Below are 21,659 nucleotides of genomic sequence, written 5' to 3'. Positions count from 1 at the left end.
CCACACTCCCCACCATTTTCTACCATCATTTATGGTGTTCCAATTTACCCGTTTCGGTTACATATCTGCCTTCTGTGGTCATTTCATTTTACAATCAATGATTTAATAAATGGACTCTACTTTTCAATCATCGTTTATCATTGGCTGATGTAGCCATCTTTCTTATATCAGAACATGAGGGCATGTGTTGTAAGCTATATATATGCAAATTGTTAGGCTGTCCATTTGTTGTTTTTTTAAGATTTTATTTATTTATTTGAGACAGACAGCACACGCATACAAAGAAGGGGAGCTTCACAGGGAGAGAGAGAAGCAGGCCCTCATTAAGCAAAGAGCACAAGTCAAGGCTCAATCAAAGCCAGCACCCTGGGATCATGACCTGAGCTGAAGGCAGACACACTTAACCGACTGAACCACCCAGATACCCTGTACACAGTCCATTTGAATAGAACACCTCTAGAATGGAAAAAATAAAACCCTTTTATATTTCCTGCTGTAGTACCTATGAGTTTGTAGTTTTTATGAGTCATGACAGAAGGAATCCTGAACGATAAGTGACAAGTCAAATGCATGTATTTTTATCATTGTCAAAGTATTTCAATGAGACAGAGAGAATCAAGCTTCAATCTTGGTTTAATAAATTAATGTCTGTTCCAGCACCCCATATTTAAAGGGAGAATGTGTTCTTTGGCCTGCTGCTCTCTTGTGCTTCTAATGGGGACACTTTCAGATGAAGCCTGGAAGAGGGGATAAAGACAGAGTGTGACTAGAAACATAAGCATTTCTGGCTTGCCAAAGCAAATGTCACTTTTCACCTTTTGTACTTGCTGACAGGAAGTGAAGTCTAATTCTTAATGGTTGACATTTCCTTTTATTCTGTGTCCTCGCACTTTCTGCACTCTGCTCTGAGACCCTGGTCGGGGGAGGCAGGAGAATACAGGGAAAGGGAGAAATGCAAAGATAGAACTCCTTTCTAAGAAAGATGTCTCTATACAAAGAGATTTAATGTGAAAAAGGGAAAAAAATCACTTGGAAAGTATTTACTGCTAGCTTCTTGTGAGAGGAAAGGCATTTATGTCCACTCACAACTGTTTTCATATTTTAATGTACCACTGATACCAGGAAAGGATAACAAATACTTAGGATGTTAGATAGTAGATTTGGTGTCAGACAAAGGCCGATTTGAATGCCAGCTACATAACTTCCAAGATTTTGATTAGTTAATTCTTTTTTCTACATGTCAGTTTGCTCATCTGCAAAATGGAAAGGAAAATCCTTTGTGTTTCATGAAAGTGTTATGAAGACTAAATGCATATGAAGGATTTAATGAGTGTCCAGGCATTTAGTAAATATTTAAATATTTCTTTTATCTAGTAAATATTTTATTTAGGAAATATTTCTGCCTAAATACAAATTTTAATCTGTAAAATATAAATAATAGAATCTAGCTCATTGGGTTATTATGAGGATTTACTCAAATCATACCCATAAAACATTTCTCAGAACGCCTTACACATGGTAAGTCCTTGATGCTATTTAAAATTTGTCACTTGAGCTGGCCGGTTAGCTCAGTTGGTTAGAGTGTGGTGCTAATAAAATTTGTCACTTGATATGTCACTTGATGCTATTTAAAATTTTATTACTGTAACAATTATTGTTAATAATAATAATCGCAATCATTCAGAAAAACAGAAATTTATTTTGGAAGAGATGGCTAATAGTTATTTAATTTTTCAAACTACACACCAGATCATACTATAAAAAAGAATCCTTTGTTTTCTTGACAGAACATAGCATAATGTATTGGGAAAAAAGATAGGCTTTGGCGTCAGGCAGATCGGAGTCTCATCTCCTCCCTTCTAGTTACCAGTTGGGTGAAGACATCAGGTTTGTCATTGCCCTGCTTGAGTTATCTTTGAGCCCTAGGAACCACTTGAATTAAAGAAAAAATAGTTCAAGCAGATTTTATCAAGATTCAATGAACTGAGTGTGACCTTGGTATGAGGTCTTGGCAATCTGCCTTGCGTTCCCAGCAGTGTTTTAGTTTAGATGCTTTTCAGTACAGGTTTGCTTTCCACAGGCTGTTGTCATGTTCATATATATTTTTAAGTTGTTAGAAAAGACTTGGTACAGACTACTCCTGTCATTGAACAGAGTGGTTCTCCCAGGGGGCAACTTTTCTTCCGGAAGATATTTGGCAATGTTGACAGACATTTTCTATTGTCTTGACTAGGCCTTGGGGGCAGCGGGGAGCAAGGAGAAAGAATTCTCCTGGCATTTAATAAGTAGAGTCCAGAGATGCTCCCAAACATCCTGCAAATACACAGGGCAGTTCCCCACAGCAAGAACGTCAAACAGTCCAACCCCAAATGCCCCAAATGCCAGTGGTACTGAGAAACTCTGATCTAATACATCGATCTTTGCACTTCTTTCTACTTTATGGAGTTGAGAAGCTTAAAGGAGACACTAACAATTCCAAAACTGGTCTTAAAACTGTCAGTGTGAACAAGAGGATTCTCAGAAAAACTGAAGAGATTTTCCTATACTAAAATTCTCCCTTTACTCCTCTGCACAGTTACAGGTTCATTCCTTCGATTATATTTAATGAGTTCCTAAATAGCAAATGTACAGCAGCTCCCTCATCATTAATATACCTGTGTTTATTGTGTATGTTGTAAAAACACCTAATAATTGTCTAGGTAAGCTGAAGGGTCATGCGTATGATAGGCTCTGAGACAGGAGGTTTCAGATGCCAGGCATCTATGGTGACTGGTTTCTGAGCTTCAATACTCGGCTGTTCTGGGTCTCATATACACAAAACAGTTAGGTGACACTTTTTATAACCTAAGTGAGTATAGAAGCCTCTCATGGTCAAAATGGCTTCATGAAATCTTAGAATAAAGCTTACATCATTACCCTGGCCTCCAAGGCCCTAAATAATGTAGCCTGCCCACTCTCTGATCTGGTGGTCTAACTGTCCCTCTGCTCACTGAGCTATAGTTACATTAGCCTTCTTGTTATCCCGCTAATGAGCCACACTCACTCCAGCCTCAAGCACTTAGTCATTTCTAATTTTCTAGAACATTCTTCTAAGTCTTTGCTCATTTAGATGTCGGCTTCCAAGCTCAACTCATGAGAGCCTTGAACATCCTATCAAAAATATCACCTCAGCACCACCCTTTGCATACAACATTCCCTTTCCCACTTCATTTTTCTTCCTAGCACTCTTCAGGGTCTCATACTATATTATATATTTCTTTGTACATGCATATTGCATGCCTCCACCATTCTAGAAACTCAGTTCTTATTGATTTGCAATCCCTGTAAACATCCTGCTAATCAGAATTCCATGGAATATAGTTGGGCAAATGTTTCACTGATCTATATTTTTATATTTTATTTCTTCCTGGTTTTTCTATAAAAAAAAAGAAACAGGCTATATCCATGTGTTACTAAAATATGCTAAAATTTCAATAACTATCAGAATTTTGATTTGTCAGACTAGAGACCCATGGATCAAATCTGACCAACAAGGAAATTTTAACAAAATTACGTCTGTGTGACTTTCAGAGGAGCTTCATTCTCCAGTTCACTCTTATACTTGGTGAACTAATATCTCTATTTATATTAAGTGATGATATAGAATATATATTATATGCATGTTCGTACCTATACACATATATGTGTGTCATATAGATATATAATATCTTAATATCTGCATTAGGTTCACCTATTTATACAAAGTGAATGTTTTATCATACCTGGTCACCTCACACATGTATGTTTCTTGCCTGACTCCCAAAGGCATTCAGATTTATTTATAAATCCTGATCTATATGATTAAAAAACAAACAAACAAACAATTTCCTAACTCAACTGAATTGCTTTTGTTGAATTCAATTAAACATTGTGTATAAGTGGAGTAGGTGCCTGGCTGCACAATGTCTTGGGAAGACCTCACAGGCCTCTCTTGCAAGACTTGGTTTTCCTTTTGATTCACGAATAATGAAATGTCAATGTAAAAAAGCTAGAACAAGCCACAGAGGTTTTATACAATGAGTGCAGCAGTCTATGATGTTATAACGGTACCAAATAAATGTATCCCTGCAGAATCATTCACTTCTGTCTCTAGCAACTTCTGATGGCTCTGAGGGTATAGGAGGAGCAGAAAGTCCATTATTAAACTAGGCACCCACTGAGGAAAAGTTGAAAGATACTGCTGGTTAGGGAGGTTCAAAAAATAAAGAGAAAATGGGAGAGAAGCTAAAAGAAATGTGGCCTTTGATTTCTCCCAAACCGGAAACTGCCTATTCTTTACTAATTCAGTACCCTGTTTGTTCACATTCTCATTTACTTCTACCAAGTGGTATCCCGCTCCCACCCACCTTGTTTGGTGTTGACTCTTATCTTCACAGGAAGAATATGAACCACTCTAAGATGAAACAAGGAAGGGATGTTACTGAGATCATTTTTGCTGTTGATGCCTCATGTTTCTTCATGCCATGCCAATTTCTAAAGACCAAGTAATTTCTGTTTGTTTGAACTTCTGGTCTTCCCCCCTTCTCTCTCCCTCTCTCTCTCTTTCCCCCTCTGTCTCTTTTCTCTCTCTCTCTCTCTCTCTCACACACACACACACACACACACACACACAGTCTTCCCAAGACACAACAAACAAAATTTGTCCCCAAGGTATCAGTAACATCCTGGCTCTCAGTTTTCTGTCTGGAATTAACCCCTGATCTCACCCTGGCTCCTCTTTACTGGTGTGAGCTCCTTTTGGTTTCTCTCGCCTGTTTCCATTTTATTGTACGACTCTCACTAGGCTCCTGGTAAACCAGCCCCTGTTCCTGACTCGACCTTCCTGCACAAATGCCTATATCCTGATAATCTCCATGGTTTTCGGTCCCAGACATTGGACAGACACAGATTCACCTGTATCTTATACATTACTTAAACCTATTATAATGTTTGAATGTTTTAAAGTGATAAATGTTACCTGTGATTTTCAAGAAACATAGGTAATTATCAGTGGAATACTGATAATAGCTCAGTGGAAAACCTGTGCTATTTATTGACTTTTTTTTTTTTGTCTGTGAGAATTTAAAGGAAAAAGTTTTCTGATGTATTTTTCCTCCATCTGAAAAGAAAACCCTCAAGGGGAAGAACAGGCACAGAGAATATATAATCCTCCTTTAAGGCTTGAATTTATATAATAACAAAGTGTGTAGCCCTGTGACTTTCTATTGTTCTGTCCTATGAAGAGGTATCTATCTTGCTTTAGACACTATTGTCCAGCTGAAACATTCTAACAGGCCCAAGCTGAAAATAGGAGCCTCCTTAGCTACACAGCATGCCCTTTAAAAAAAAGAAAAAAAAAAATTCTGTATATGAGTACTCACCAGATTTTTTCAGCAACAATGTAGCAGGCCAGAAGGTTGACAAGATTCATATAATTGGCCATGTAAATACAGCTGATGGAAACTTTATAATTGCTTTGAAGCACCATCCATCATAATCACATCTTCTGAAAGCAAATGGAAGACATGATACCTTAAATTATAGGTTTCCTATGGACCAAAGAGTAGTCTTTTACTTTCCTTTTATTCTTTATGTCTCCCCACACTCTACTGATAATTTCAACAGGAGGAATATGCATACAAGTTTTGTTCCTCTTTTAAGTTACTTTAATTTAAAATCGATTTGAAAAGTGCCCTAGACTAGGAAACTCTATGGAATTCTGTTGAAAACACACATCTGCTGGGTAATTTTTCATGTAATTATATAAGTTAAATCTTCATAAACAAAGTAAAGGAAATTATAATCCCCAGTACTGGGTTTTGCAAAATAGCCCAAAGCATATTTTTCCTCCTAATGAGTGAGTCAGAATTAAATTGAACAAATATCACCACCAAAATTCAATTATTTCCTCTCTGTTCATAAAGAGCTGGAAGCAATGGCTCTTTAGTTAAAAACCATCACTGTGTGCAATGCTCCTCTGACCTAGAGGTACTATTTTAATTTTCAAGGCATGAGTTACTAAAATGCATATGATTGTTTGCATACCAATATCCTCCCCTTTTTCTGCTAAGGGAGCCCTTCTTTTTCCAGCTCTGTCTCTCTTCCTCACTTAGCCCATCTGTTCTCAAAACCACTCCCTCTCAGGCTAATGGAATGAGGACTGATATGGATTTAAGCTTTTGTTGTGTAATAAAGCATCCTACTCTGTAGCTTTAAACAGTTACCATTTGCTTACTTCATAATTCAGTGAGTTGGCAATTTAGGCTGGTCTTAGCTGGCAATTCTTCTGGTTCAGCTAGGTTCAGTTATGTATTTGTGGAGAACTGCCTACTTGCTGGGTATTCATCATTGGTCTACAATGATCTCAGCTGTGAAGATTCATCTCTGCTCCATGTGTCTCTCATCCAGCAGACCAGCCCTAGTTGTTCAAGTTGAAGCTGAACAGTTTTGCAAGGGAAAAAGCAAAGGCATAAAAAAGCCTTTGAAGCCTAAGCTCAGAAGGGCATCATAATGTCACTTCCACTGCATTCTATTGGCCAAAGCAAGAAAAAAGGCAAACCCAAATTTCATGAGTGGGAAACTAGCATCCATCTCTGGATGCGAGTATCTGAGAGGTCACATTGCAAGGCACATGCATACAGAGTAGAGCAACTGTAGCTATTTTTCCAAACATTCTACCCCAGGAAGTTAGCTGGGATTTGGAAATAAGTTCTTTTCTTTTAAGATCAATACATAAGAAGAGAGAGATTCTTTTCCTCCAGTTCTTTTCTTTTTCTTTTCTAAAATATTTTATTTATTTATTTGTCTGATAGAGATCACAAGTAGGCAGAGAGGCAGGTGGAGACAGAGAGGAGGAAGCAGGCTCCCTGCTGAGCAGAGAGCCTGATGTGGGGCTCAATCCCAGGACCCTGAGATCATGAGCTGAGCCGAAGGCAGAGGCTTAACCCACTGAGCCACCCAGGCACTCCATCCTCCAGTTATTTTCTTGTGAGGATGTCGGATTCAAACCTGCAACAGCTAACTCAATGACACCAAAGTAGAAAGTCAACACTGAAGTCCAGAGAAACAAAAGAAATGTACTCCATAAAGCTAACTCTAGCCCATCCCTCCCTCACCTCCATCATCCCTAGACAATGACTGTTCTGCTTTCTGTCATGATAGATTCACTTCAATTTTTTATATATGTTATTATACAACATGCACACTTTTGTTCTGGCTTGTTTCCCAGCACACTTATTTTGAGATTTACCTGTGTTTTTGTACGTCTCAATCATTTATTTTTATTGCTGAATAGTATGCCAGCCCATAACATAGTTGATTGACTCTATTGAAAGATATTTAAGTTGTTTGCAATTCCCGGTTACTACAAATACAACTCTATGAACATTTGTGTACATGTCTTTGTACAGACATATGTTTTGATTTACCTTGGGCATATCTTGAGTGGATCGGTCATATGGCAGGTGTATTCTTCATCAACTAAAATAGCAACTATTGTACCATCTGGTGGCTCAGTCCTTAAGTGTCTACCTTTGGCTCAGGTCATGATCCCAGGCTCCTGGATCAAGGCCTGCATCGGGCTCCCTGCTCTGCAGGAAGCCTGCTTCTCCCTCTCCTACTCCCCCTGCTTGTGTTCCCTCTCTCACTCTCTCTGTCTCTTTCTTTACTTAAATAAGTAAAAACTTTAATTAGTTAATTAGTTAATTAATTAAATTAAATGGCAACTATTCACTATATGGATCACTTACAGAAGAACATATGCAGAACTGTCGATACAAGAAAGAATAATGAAATAGTAACACCTACCAAAAATAAAAGAATTAAAATGTCATATGGTTATTTAATTATTTTTTAAAATAGCTTTTTCTAAGTGTTTTCTATTAAAGAAGTATTCTCTACCATTTAGAAAAAGTAGATGAGCTATTACTATATTAAACATATGAGTCATTCTTTTAATCCTTTTTATTGACCAAAACTATTTCTACTTTACAAATTCTTTCTAAAGTCTGGTGGGTCCTTCATCAATACTGGAAATAAGTATTTTACGTTAAATACAAAGAAGAACTTATATACTTAGTTAAATTAATCAATCAGCAGATAATGTGAAAATTCACTGAAAAATAACTTCTGTTTTATAGAGTGAGATTATGCCAACTTTCCCTCCAGTCTAGATATCATTAAAAGTGCTCATAATTAATTTATCCAGTCAATCTGACAGTTAGATCAACTGTGTAACAATTCAGCCTGTTATGGACAGAAACCATTTCTATTGACTCTCTTCACAACCAGTTTCTTCTCTTTAACTTACTCCTCTTTGGCCAAAAACTCACACTCTTTCTCGTACTTTCCTAAAGGGTAATTTTATCCTCTTTTTTACATAGTCAAGCATCTCTTATAATTGCTTTGGCAGAAAGACAGGAAATTTTTTCCTGGTTCACTTAATAAAGAGAACAGTGGGAAAGCTGTAAATATTCAGCTTAAAATGTGTTTTCTATTATTTATGCATTTGATAGAAGCTCATGGTGAGCATTTTGAAAATTCATAATGTTTGACGAATGTAAGGAAAAGAAATACACAATTTTACCACCCAGGGGTAAAAGTCATTAACATTTAGAATATTTGGTTCTAGTATAAAAAGCCCAATTTCTGACTGCAGTTGTTTCTATGACTTGTTTCTATCCCAACCCATGTAGGTGCTTATCAGATGGAGAAACCACTAATGTGTTTCCTCCAGTGTCAAATTTGCCAAATAGCAATCTCATCTCAGCTCTTCTGAGCCCTTCCACCATGTGACAACATGCTTCTTGAAGTCTGCACAACGGCATCAATTTCCTTTTCTCCCTTAAACCACCCACAGTCCCTCTTAGGTAATCAAAGAGAGAAGTTATTAGAAACCTCCAAGTGGACTCAATCTATCCATTGTTATTGGTTTTTAGATAATTGAAGATTAAACATGCATTCAGGGAACTAAGAGGCGTCAATGGTGCAGCCTGGTATAGGATGCATAGGATTCACTGGTGTGAGTGAAAATACTACCAGAGCAGTGAGTATATTTCTTTCACCCACCCCCTTCTTCTAGTAAGAGACCTAGGTCTCCACATCATAGCAGTGCTTCTGTGCACCTGCAAGCAGAAGGATGCAGGCAGAACTGAGAGCAGAGGTGGAAAGGAATTTTTAAAGTTCTACTCCTGCCTCCATGGCACCTTGACTTATAATGGCCCAGGGGCTGGCACCAGAGATAAGGTGTTGATGAAGACAAGTGTGAGTAGACTGGACACATACTCTTTTCTCTTCTCTAACTCTAAGCACCCAAAGAGAAGTATTCTGCAAATAGTTTCCCTAAGATTCTTAAGGTGAAGTCCTGGCCATAGATGGTGTGATCTGGCACTTTTTTCTCGGGGTTTATCCCTTCATATTCCTTAGAATACCAGGAGGAGTACTATATTTACTTAGATTTTGGCTTTTGTTCAACACACATTATCAGACAGAGAAGCTGAAACGCCTTAAAAAAACACATGTTTACAGGCCCAAATATCTATAGACTTGAGGAGTACAGCTACTATAAATGAAGTACATGCCACATGCATCATAATTGGTGGAATTTTCAGTCAACAATTTAGAATAACTCCTATCTAATATAGGCAAAAATGTAGAGCATATTAATGATAGGAAACAGATATGAGACAATCAAGGAAGAAACAAGAGGAAATATTTGATCTGAAAAACATAATAGTTGAAAAAAATTAATTTGGAGTAAAACAGTAAAGCCACTGTGGAAAACAGTATTGCAGCTCCTCAAAAATTAAAAGCAGAACTCCATATGCTCTAACAATTCCACTTCTGGGCATATACTCAAAAGAATAAAAAACAGGATCTTAAAAAAGTGTTTATACACCTATGTTTATAGCAGCATTATTCACAATAGCCAAAAAGTGGAAGCAACTCAAGCGTCCATCAGCAGATGAACAGATAAATAAAATGTGGTGTATTTTAAACAATGGAATATTATTTAGCCTTAAAGAGGAAAGAATACCTGTACCTTTGTAAAAATTTTTGAAATCAGGGAGTTTAGACCTGTATTTTTTTTTTCCTCTTTTACTTTTTCTTTTTTAAAATTTATTTGTTTGTTAGAGAAAGAGAGAGAGAGAGACAGTGGAGGAAGGGGCAGAGAGGGATTGATGATATGCACATATGGCAACATGGATACATTCAAACATAATATACCTTAAAAAATGAAATGAAGGGGAAGCTGGGTGGCTCAGTGGGTTAAAGCTTCTGCCTTCTGCTCAGGTCATGATCCCAGGGTCCTGGGATCAAACACCACATAGGACTCTCTGCTCAGCAGGGAGACTGCTTCCCTCTCTCTCTGCCTGCCTCTCTGCCTACTTCTGATCTCTGTCTGTCAAATAAATAAAATCTTAAAAAAAAAATGAAATGAAATTTAAGGCATAATACAATTGTGTAAATTATAATACATTCAATACATACAAAACATCATTACATACACCAAAACTCCTAAAAAAGGGAATTTGTCAAACATTAAATCATTAAAATCAAAACACTAATCAAATCATTAATCAAATCATAAAAATGATTGCCCATGAAAAGGAGGAATGGGAGTGGAGAATGGGGAAAACAGGAATACAGAACAAGCAAACCAATAAGTCAGACAATTGAGGATTGTGTACTGGGAGCTATGCCTTTTATTTAGCACAATCTCCAGCAACTCAGTCCAAGAGCAACAAAGTCACAAATGGAGACAATAGAGGGCCTTATACCCATGTTTTAAGTTGTTAATAAAGAGAATAATAACTAAAGAGAAGAATCCAGAGAAGACTTCTTTTTTCTTTCTTTTTTTTTTTTTTTTACATTAGCAGGTACTTATAAACACTTGAATATAAAAGGGAACAATTCATTAAGGAAGCAAAATGAGGGGCGCCTGGGTGGCTCAGTAGGTTAAGGCCTCTGCCTTCGGCTCTGGTCATGATCCCAGGGTCCTGGGATCGAGCCCCACATCAGGCTCTCTGCTCGGCAGGAAGCCTGCTTCCTCTTCTCTCTCTGCCTGCCTCTCTGCCTGCTTGTGATCTCTGTCAAATAAATAAATAAAATCTTAAAAAAAAAAAAAAAGGAAGCAAAATGAAAAATATGACAAGGAAATGATACATTTGGGACATTGGTGGGGGCGGATGTTCCGTGATGTTGGTTAATCCTGTGGTCAATGGTAAGGATGAGCAATTAGTTTTAGGGGCAGAGAGATGCCCTTTATCATGAGCCTGAAGAAGATGGCAGTGCGATGGAGGCAGATGGACATGAGGGATTCTATGCCAGTTGGTCTTGTTCTGAGTGGTGTCATCTCTTGGATTGATCATCTCAATCCAAGATGATTTTTTTCATGCTTACCCTCTGGTCATCCAGAATCCATTTCTTATGTTTTTTATTTATTTATTTATTTTTAAATTTATTTTTTATTTTCAGCATAACAGTATTCATTATTTTTCACCACACCCAGTGCTCCATGCAATTCGTGCCCTTTATAATACCCACCACCTAGTACCCCCAACTCCCACCCCCCACCCCTTCAAAATCCTCAGATTGTTTTTCAGAGTCCATAGTCTCTCATGGTTCACCTCCCCTTCCAATTTCCCCCAACTCCCTTCTCCTCTCTAACTCCCCATGTCCTCCATGCTATTTGTTATGCTCCACAAATAAGTGAAACCATATGATAATTGACTCTCTCTGCTTGACTTATTTCACTCAGCATAATAACAGAATCCATTTCTAATCCTTAGACAAAGTGATCTTTTGAAATGAAAATCAAATCACACCATTCCTCTATTAAGATCTTCTAAAAACTTTCCATTATTCTTACAACAAAACCCAAATATCTACTATGGTCTCAAGGCCCTGCCTATGATTTCAACTAAATATTTTATTACTCCTTCTACATTTTCCCACCTTCTAGCCATACCGGCTTTCTGTCTGTCTTTCAGACACTAGCCTCAATTATACTAAATATTTTTGCATATTTTGTCTTTCTGTTTGGAGTACTCTTCCTGTATTATTTGTCTAACTGGCTCTTTCCTACCTTGAGAAGCCAGTTCCAAACCCATCTCTTCAAAGTGGTCTCCTGTGCACACATCTTCTAAAGGCACTCCTCCCCCAAATACTTGCTTCACATCACCTTATTTTATAGTCTTCATAGCAATTCTATGATAATCTTTGGACCTTACTTTATAAATGTGCTTGTTTGTTTTTGTTTCCTACAGTAAACTGTAAGTCCCACAATAATTGGGTTCCTTTCTTCTCTCCCTGCTCTATCCCTGGGTCCACTCTCACTGCACTATCCCTGGGGCTTTGCACAGAGCAAACACCCAGAAACATTTATTGTTGCTGAATGAACAAAGTTGGAATTACAAATTCAAGGGCCCAGTTGAATTTGAACATGTTTAGGAAAAAACAAACAAGTTGGATGCTGGGAAAGATTAAGTTGGGCCTATTTTGTGGGAGACACAGCTGAGAAGCCTTTATGGTGATAAAGACAATATAAAAGTTTTGGTTTTCTCGTCAATGTAGTAGAGAGAGTGTCAAGAGTAAAAGAGAAAAAGGCATTCAAAACACTTTACACAAACCCTGAACCCAGTAAAAGCTAGCAGCATTATTATTATTATTATTATTATTATTATTATTGTATTTAAGCTTTACTTAATAGACTCTAGTTAGATATATACAGTCTATCTAATTTCCTTCATCTATAGTATTTTGTAATTCTTTGCTTATGTTCTGAAGGGATCATCTTTATGTCTATAATACTAAGGATCAGTCAGACCTTGCCCAGAATCTTATTTCTAGAGCCTCAAAAGATTTATATTTAACATCATATTGAATGAAATGCAACAGTAATTCCCACTGAAAATAAAAGCTCACCTTTGTAACATTCTCCCTCTCTTCTTCACTCTTACAACTTCAACTAACCATAGTTTTGCTTCACATTCTTTTACCCTTAATCCCCTGGCAGCAAAGATGGTTTGTTCATGCTTTTTCATTTCATATAGTTTCTTTCCTTTAGAATTTGCTTTTCTCTGATTTCTATTCTTATATTTTTCTTGGTTTCTTGTCTTGTGAAATTGCAACAAACATAATCACTGCCTTCATGGTGAGAACATTATTTGTTAACAGATGGTAGGTTTTCAAAATCTGAATCATTTAAACTTGGAGACACCGAAAAAGGTAGTCAAAAGTGGGCTCTGCTTAAGACTGAAAAATAAAAATGGTCATTTTTTTTTCAAAATAAATTAAACTCTCATAAACAAAGTTACTGACTGCTAGCAGCATTAAGGAGAGCATGTAGAAAGGCATGGGAATTCATTTGTCTCTCTCAATTAGTTAATAGATTTTGAACATTAGTCATTAGGTTTCTCTATTTTAATTAATTTAAGTAATTTATATAATGAAATTTCTGCACATAAAATATTGCTAATAAGCATTTCATCATGTATCCCAGACAGATTTCAAGTAAATGAGTTCACATAATTCTGCTCTGCTTCAGGAAGGAGGTAGTGGCAGTTGGAAGCTATGAGGCAGTACACTGAGAGAGCAAAGCAAGAAAGTGCTACCAAGGGAATCTAGCAGAAATCCCTTTGATGGTTACAATCCACCAGGCAAATGACCAGACATCAAATGAGCAAGTTTATGAAACATTTAGGTTATACTAAATCCATCTTTGTCACTGCACAAGTTTTGCAACTTTGCCTGATAATTATCCTCTAGTAACTTCCAATAGGTATGTTTTCTAAACTAATTATAAGATGCTCGAAATCAGACACCATTTTTTTCACTAACTCATTAATCTTTATTATTAGAAGTTATCACAGTACCTATAAGGACATGCCCTGAATGAAAGGTGTGGCTACCTCTAGCAATGAAACTAGAATGTGGGTCATTTCCACTTTTTCTGTATTTTTTATTGTGTTTAACTTTTCATTTTGAGTTCTTTTAGACTTACAGTAGGGAACAGAGACTTCCTGAATGCACTTCATTCAACTTCCTGTAATGTTAACATCTTATATGATAATATCACAATTATCAAACCAAGATAACATTAGCATAATACTATTAGATGAACTGCAGACTTTATTCAGATTTCACTTTTATTTATTTATTGTTTGCTAATTCTGTTCCAAGTTCTTATCTAGAATCCCACATTGTCTTTAGTAGTCATGACTCCTTAAGCATCCTCAAACTGTGATGACTTTTTAGTTTTTAACTGTCTTCAGTGACCTTGAATTTGAAAAGTATAGGCCACTTATTTTATAGACTATCTTTCAATTTGGATTTGTCTAATTTTTTTCTCATGATTAGATACAGGTTACATAAATCAGGAATAATGTCACAGATGTGATGTCTCCTATACAGTGCATCTTAAAGGGCACATGATGTCAATATCTCTTATTACTGTCAATTTTAAACCTTGATCTCTTGATCAAGTGGAGTCTGCTGAGTTTCTACACTATAAAGTAAGTATGTTATCCTTTAAAATTAATAAATTTTTTGGATGATTACTTTGAAACTATGCAACCCAAATTTATCCACTAATCTTAGCTATCATTGGTGGATCTTGCTTGCAACAATTATTACTATGATGTTTCAATGATAACTTTTTTTTATTTCCCTCAGTCTTTCTACATTTATTAATTAAAATTATTTCTCTGTAAGGAAGAGTTATCCTTTTTCTACCACGTATGAATGTATGTGTGTATGCTTTTATTTAGAATGAGATGTATGCATTTATATCATATAAACTCAAAGAATTATTTTATAATTTGGGTTAATATCATTAGTAGTAGTAGTAGTATGAATATTATCTGCTCAGACTATGCCAGCCTGGCTCCTGTACTCTTTGGTATGTTTTCTTTTTTCTTTCTGTCTTTTTTTCTTTTTTCTTTTTTTTTAAAGCATAACCTTATTTTTTGGAACTACAATATGTTGTAGGTTCATCTTGTATTTTTTATACCCTGGCCCTGAAAGCGACCTCTTTTCCAAGGAGCCCCAATTCCTTTTATTTTTTTTTTTATTTATTTTTTTTTAAAGATTTTATTTATTTATTTGAAAGACGGAGATCACAAGTAGGCAGAGAGTCAGGCAGAGAGAAAGAGAGAGGGAAGCAGGCTTCCTGCGGAGCAGGGAGCCTGATGCGGGGCTCGATCCCAGGACCCTGAGATCATGACCCGAGCCAAAGGCAGCAGCCAAAACCACTGAGCCACCCAGGCGCCCCCCCAATTCCTTTTATTAAATCATGGTTTATAGAAACCAATATCTGAGCAGTAGGGGTGCTCATTGCTCCTGAGGTTTCACTTATTCTAGACTCTCTTAGTAAACAGAACTAGGAGATATGTATGTATGTATATAAAACATGCATATAGACACATCTATGTTTATATTTTTAATTAGTTCATACTGGTATCTTCTACTCCAATTCAATACAATTCTAATCTTCCTTCCTTATTTGTAACTTCTTTCTCTAACAGAAATATTACTCTCAGTTTCTAAAACATGTTAATTTATTTGATGAACCCTAGTAAACATATAAAGTAGTTTAAAAAACATTTTTAAATATTTATTTATTTGACAAAGAGAGAGCATGTGGGGTGGAGGGACAGAGGGAAATGGAGGGAGAGAATTTTTTTTTTTTTAAGATTTTATTCATTTATTCGACAGAGATCACAAGTAGGCAGAGAGGCAGGCAGAGAGAAAGGGGGAAGCAGGCTCCCCACTGAGCAGAGAACCAATGTGGGACTTGATCCCAGGACCCTGGGATCATTACCTGAGCCAAAGGCAGGGACTTTAACCTACTGAGACACCCAGGCGCCCCAAGCAAGGAGAGAATCTTGAGCAGACTCCCCACTAAGTGCAGCGCCCAGCACAGGCTCCATCTCAGGACCCTGAGATCATGACCTGAGCCAAAATCAAGAATCAGATGCATAACCTACTAAGCCATCCAGGTGCCACAGTAGTTTCAAAATTATTAACTCATATCCAACTGAAAACCAAATTTTCAATTAGGATACAGTGTTTATATACATACAGTTTCATGTAGCCTTATTGTACTAAGTCAAAACATTAATAAAAAGCATTCTTTTTAATTTATAAATTTTTCTTTGTTTTCTGGTATAGCTCTAGGTAGAAAACCAAAGATTTATAGGTCAATAATTAATAAACCTAAACAAAACCCACTGACTCATTTGGTCCATGCTAACATAATCTTAATGGTCTTAGTCTACAATTTTCCACTTTAGGACAGATCTGAAGTAGCTGCTCTCTTCTTCAATTCCCTGAAGGAATCTGAATCTGTCACACATTCGCTCTAGAAGAGTGTCCTTCCCTTAGAAATGAAAAATGCATTTTTCTTATTTAGAACAAGATTTGTCTGACACAGGTTGAAATGAACATAATAGCCAACTTTTCATTTATGGCAGTGGTTCTTAAAGTGTGAACCCTGGATCAAGAGGATTAACATTACCTGGACACTTGTTCGAAATGCAAATTCTCAGGTTCCATACTAGACCTACTACATCAGAACCTTTGGAGGTAGATCTTACATTCTGCATTTTAACAAATCCTCCAGGGCATTCTCATGCATGATGAATTCTTAAGAAACTGTCTACCCACTAATCCAATCTCCTTAAGATAGTTTGGGCTTGTGAGTATTTGGGGCCAGTTTAGAGCTAGAATCAGTTTCTGATCTCCATGGCTCATTACCACCTAGATAAATGTAGCTATAAACCTATATACCGTATTGGGAAAAGGTATTTGAAACCTGAAGCAGAATCATGGACTCTCTCAGTGGTAGCCATAGTGTAGATTTGTGCTTCTTAGACCAAAGTGCGAATGCATCATCCCTAGGTCTTGTCGAAAGCTGATTCTGATTCACTAGATTCAGGATAGTGCCTGAGGCTCTGCTATCTGACAACCACCCATGTGATGCCAGTACTGTGGATCTCTTCATACCTATCCTTCTGGTATTTTAATTTCTCAGCAACATCTTCAGATACTAGATGAATGTGATGATGTCCCTTGATACATCCAGCTTATTTTATCTTTGAACAGCTCCGGTCATTATTTATTGCTCCTGTCATGCCACATCTCTAAATTTCTCAGAATTCTGGTTTCACATTTATCTTAGGACTTTAACCATCAAGAGTCAGATGAAATGTTATACAGGATTGAAAGTATATCAAAATTTGGGGCATCTGGGGTTGGTTAAGTGTCTGATTTGGCTCAGGTCATGATCTCAGGGTCCTGGGAAAGAGCCCAGGTTCTGTACTCAGCATGGAGTCTTCTTCTCCCTCTCCATCTGCCCCTCCCCTTGCTCATGCTCTCTCTCTCTCTTGCTCTCAAATAAATAAATAAAATCTTTAAAAAAAAAACAGAAAGCATATCAAAATCAGAGGAAAGCACTTAGTTACTCTACTTACAATATACGAAGGCAGATCAATGGGGTGAGATTTTAATGTATAATTCCTAGGAGTTAGTCCCCTACTTAAGAATTATATATTGAAAGATTGTAGGCACTGGTAGGCAGGCCAGGAACATCTATGAGGACAAAAATTTATAACGTTAATTCACCCAAAACCAAGATTTCCTCAGAAGTAATAGAGATACTCTTATCAATGCATCAAAAAACAAATTGGGCATTATTATTTGACAGTTACATGGTTAGATTGGTAAAAGATGACTCGACATTCAAAACCAAATTCTGCTTCAATAATGCATTCCTAATTATCTCTATTTTATCAGGTATTGATCATGCATTCTTTTACATAACATAATGCATCAGCATTCACCTCCGATTATAAAACACAACTGTGAGCTCCTTGAGATCTTAAAACTCCAACTGTGGCTCACAGACCAACAGCAGCAGCAGCCAGCTTGTTAGAAATGCAGAATCTCACATTCTACCCCATATCAACTGAGTTAAAATTCGAATTTTAAAAGAATTCTTTAGATCGTTAAAATATCCATTAGAATATGAAAAGCACTGCTTAAAGAGAAAGAGAAAGTGACTTACTCATTTTAATATCCTCACTTTAGACTTGACTCAGTCTGTTAAGGGACTGCCTTCAGCTCAGGTCATGACCCCAGGGTCCTGGGATCTAAGCCCATGTCAGGCTCCTTCCTCAGCAGGGATCCTGCTTCTCCCTCTGCCTGTTTCTTCTTGCTGCTCCCCCTGCTTGTGCACTCGCTCTCTCTCTCTCTTTCTGAAAAATAAATAAAATCTAAAAAAGAAAGAAAATTGTTAGACTTTGGCAAAGAGTAGGCCCCTTTGGAGCAATTCTTGAACAGCGCAGAATGAGTCGACTAATATCATTTAAATTTCTATAAATGATTAAATCTGTTTAAAATTAATGGCAAGCTCTAAGTTAGGGACCAGGTATTCAAACTAAGAGTATTAATGGGGCAACACAGACACATTGAAACACAATTTTCTAAAAACTCTGTGAGGAGCAAATAACCCAACCACTTCATGTGGATGATAAACTTTCAGACTCTGCTATGCAACTGACCCCATTGTAGCAGATAGGTAAGTGATAATATCTCATGATTGATCTATGTACTGCTGAACAGTTATCAGCTCAAAGACATTTGCAAAAGTCTAATATGTTCTTTTAATAGAATAGCATGAGATTATAACAATTTTTAAAATAATAATTATAATCATAATGTTTACAGAAATGTATTGCGTACTCACTATGTTTTACAGGATTTATTCCATTAATTTTTACAGTCCTATTATGAAGTAGGTACTACTGTCCTTATTTAACAGATAGAAAAACAAATTTATAGAAGTTCACCTATTGAAGAATCACTAGCTGAACTCACTCTTGACTGATTTCACAGACTCCGTTCTTTATCATAACACTCACATGTTAGCTGAGAAAACATGATGTCTTTGTAGCTACATGTGCATTAAGGAGAAGGAACATGCAATAAGCCTCCTTTCTAGCCCTAACATATGCACCAGCGTGTGGGCATGGGCAAAGTATTTAAGCTGTCTCAATTTCTTCAACTAGGGCTAATAACACATATTGACCAGTAGAATTTTTATTAAAGATTAATCACTTGTAATAGAGGTTGAATTTTTGTTATTTTTTCTTATTATTAATAATATCAGAGTAAATAGCTGTATCTTCAAGTCAAAGTTAAAGGCCCTGGAGTAAAAAAATATGATAGGAGAGGACTAATGTGATGAGAAATCCAGCCAGATGAGAGGATTTTCAGGGGAGTTCTTGGTCATTGCTCTTTTCTACCTGCAGTAACATAAGAAAGCAAAAGTAATGCAATAAATAAGCAGACACAGCTGCTTTTTATAACCCAAAAGCATTTCAGCAAGCAAAATATTCCTTCAGCTCAATCCCCTTTCCTTAACCCCCAATCATAATGACCTGCAGTGCCGTATTTTACGGAAGGATGTAGTTCATAAAAAGTAACATAAGCCATATTTATAGTGAACTGGACCTTACCAGAAATAAACAACTAACTCTGATGGATTAACATACTTCCCTTTTTTGTTCTAAAACATACATCATTGGAAAATCCAGGGCTATTCCCATTGAGTTAAATAGAGGAATATAAAATGGGTGACTTTTGGAGCCTTGACTTGTTTAATATATTACACATTAACAACTTCTGAAGTCAAAGGTTGAAATATGTGGGACTCAGAAAGTGTACAAAATTGTTTGTTGGTTTGTTTAGCTGCCCTTTAGACACGCTGTTCAGATTTATAATGTATTAAAAGGACAAAGAACAGAAATTAAACTACGTGGTAAAATTAATTGCCAGCCGAGCTAGCAAGCTCAGTTGAAAACTGGTATTTTGTTCTAGGATATGCATGCATATAAAGTGTACCAGTATGGGAAGTGGAGGCAGAAGAATAGGAAAAGTCAGTGGTGCCAAAAACTATACAGCAAAGAAAACAAAACAAATTTAATGTGATCTTTCACTTTTGTCACTGGAAAATATAGAGTCATTTTTAATAAGGTTGTGTGACCTGAACTAATACCAACTTGAACAAATCCTCCCTGATGACTACTCTATGACCTAGAAGCTTCTGGGGTACAACCTCAATCCCCAATTTTTTCTTTGTTTAACCACATCCTTAAGTATCCCCTTGGGGCATAACATCCTTGATCTGCCCTCAAGCTACCATTAAGATTCCCAAACATTATCCCCTGGTGGTCCCTCAGCAGGACCTCCAGCCTCTCGGGCTATAAAAACAGGTATTAGGGAGGTGGGGTTGTAGACATTTACTCCTCTGGAAGCTGTCCAAGACATACTCTATCCATAAGTTCTCTTATTAAACCATTTCTTGCCTAGCTGGATTTGCCAGCCTCTTTCTTGGGTATTACAGCTCATTTGGCCTTTGGAGATTGTTTTGCCTAGACCCCTCTTGCATGGAACAATGGTCGTTCTGGAGCCAGACTGCCTGAACTCAGTACCTGATCTGTTTACTCTCTCGCTGTGTGACCTGTGTGGGTAGAAAAAGTCAGATTCCTTATCTGTAATATGAGGCTTCCTGATACCTACTGCAATAAGGGTTAGCTGTTTATATATTTTTTTCTTTTTTTTAATTTAAATTCCATCAGCCAACATAAACCCATCATTAGTTTCAGATGTAGAGTTCAGTAGTTCATCAGTTTCACATAACACCCACTGCTCATCATATCACATGCCCTCCTAAATTCCCATCACCTAATTACTCCATCCACCGAAAACACCTCCCTTCCTCCAGAAACCCCTCCCTTCCAGCAGATTGTTTCCTATAGTTAAGAGCCTCTCATAGTTTTTCTCCCCCTCTGATGTCTTCGCTTTCTGTTTTCCCTTCCTTTCCCCCTGTGGTCCTCTGCCCTGTTTCTTATGTTCCAAATATGGCATTAAGGAAATACAAATCAAAACCACATGAAGATACCACCTCACACCAGTCAGAACGGCTGTAATGAACAAGTTGGGAAACAACCAATGTGGGCAAGGGGCAGAGAAAGGAGAACCTCTTACATTCTTGGTGGGAATGCAAGCTGCTGCAATCACTCTGGAAGACAGTATGGTGGTTCCTCAAGAAGTTAGAAATAGAGCTACCCTTTGAACTAGTAATTGCACTTCTTAAGTATTGGCCCCGAAGGTAGAAATGTAGTGATGCGAGCAGGCAATTGCACACCAGTGTTCATAGCAGCAATGTCCGAAACAGCCAAACTGGGGAAAGCTGAGATGTCCATTGACAGATGAATAGATAAAGAAGATATGGTTCAAATATACAATGAAATATTACTCAGCCATCAGAAAGGATGAATGTTTACAATTTTCATTGATGTGGTTGGAACTGGAGGGTACTATGCTGAGGGCTTATGACACTTCTTCTAAGAAGCCTTTCTGATTCCCTTGTTGGATACAGCACTTTTTTTTTAAGATTTTATTTGTTTATTTGACAGACAGAGATCTACAAGTAGGCAGAGAGGCAGGGAGAGAGAGAGGAGGAGGAAGCAGGCTCCCCGCTGAGCAGAGGGCCCAATGCAGGGCTCGATCCCAGGACCCTGGGATCATGACCCAAGCTGAGGGCAGAGGCTTTAACCCACCGAGCCACCCAGGCGCCC

The 21,659-nt window shown here is 37.3% G+C and overlaps 1 long non-coding RNA gene across 1 annotated transcript; it reads right to left on the bottom strand.

The window, feature by feature from the left end:
* Positions 1 to 621: 621 nt before the first annotated feature.
* LOC309863750 lies at positions 622 to 17,630 on the bottom strand. Its single transcript, XR_014311237.1, has 4 exons — positions 17,481 to 17,630; positions 12,943 to 13,262; positions 5,400 to 5,524; positions 622 to 737 (listed from the first exon to the last, which is right to left on the bottom strand). It is a non-coding gene; the product is annotated as an uncharacterized lncRNA (long non-coding RNA).
* Positions 17,631 to 21,659: the final 4,029 nt, after the last annotated feature.

This window comes from Mustela nivalis (genome assembly GCF_964662115.1).
Source record: "Mustela nivalis genome assembly, chromosome: 4".
In the NCBI taxonomy this organism is placed as follows: domain Eukaryota; kingdom Metazoa; phylum Chordata; class Mammalia; order Carnivora; family Mustelidae; genus Mustela; species Mustela nivalis.
This window is presented reverse-complemented; position numbering and strand designations above follow the sequence as displayed.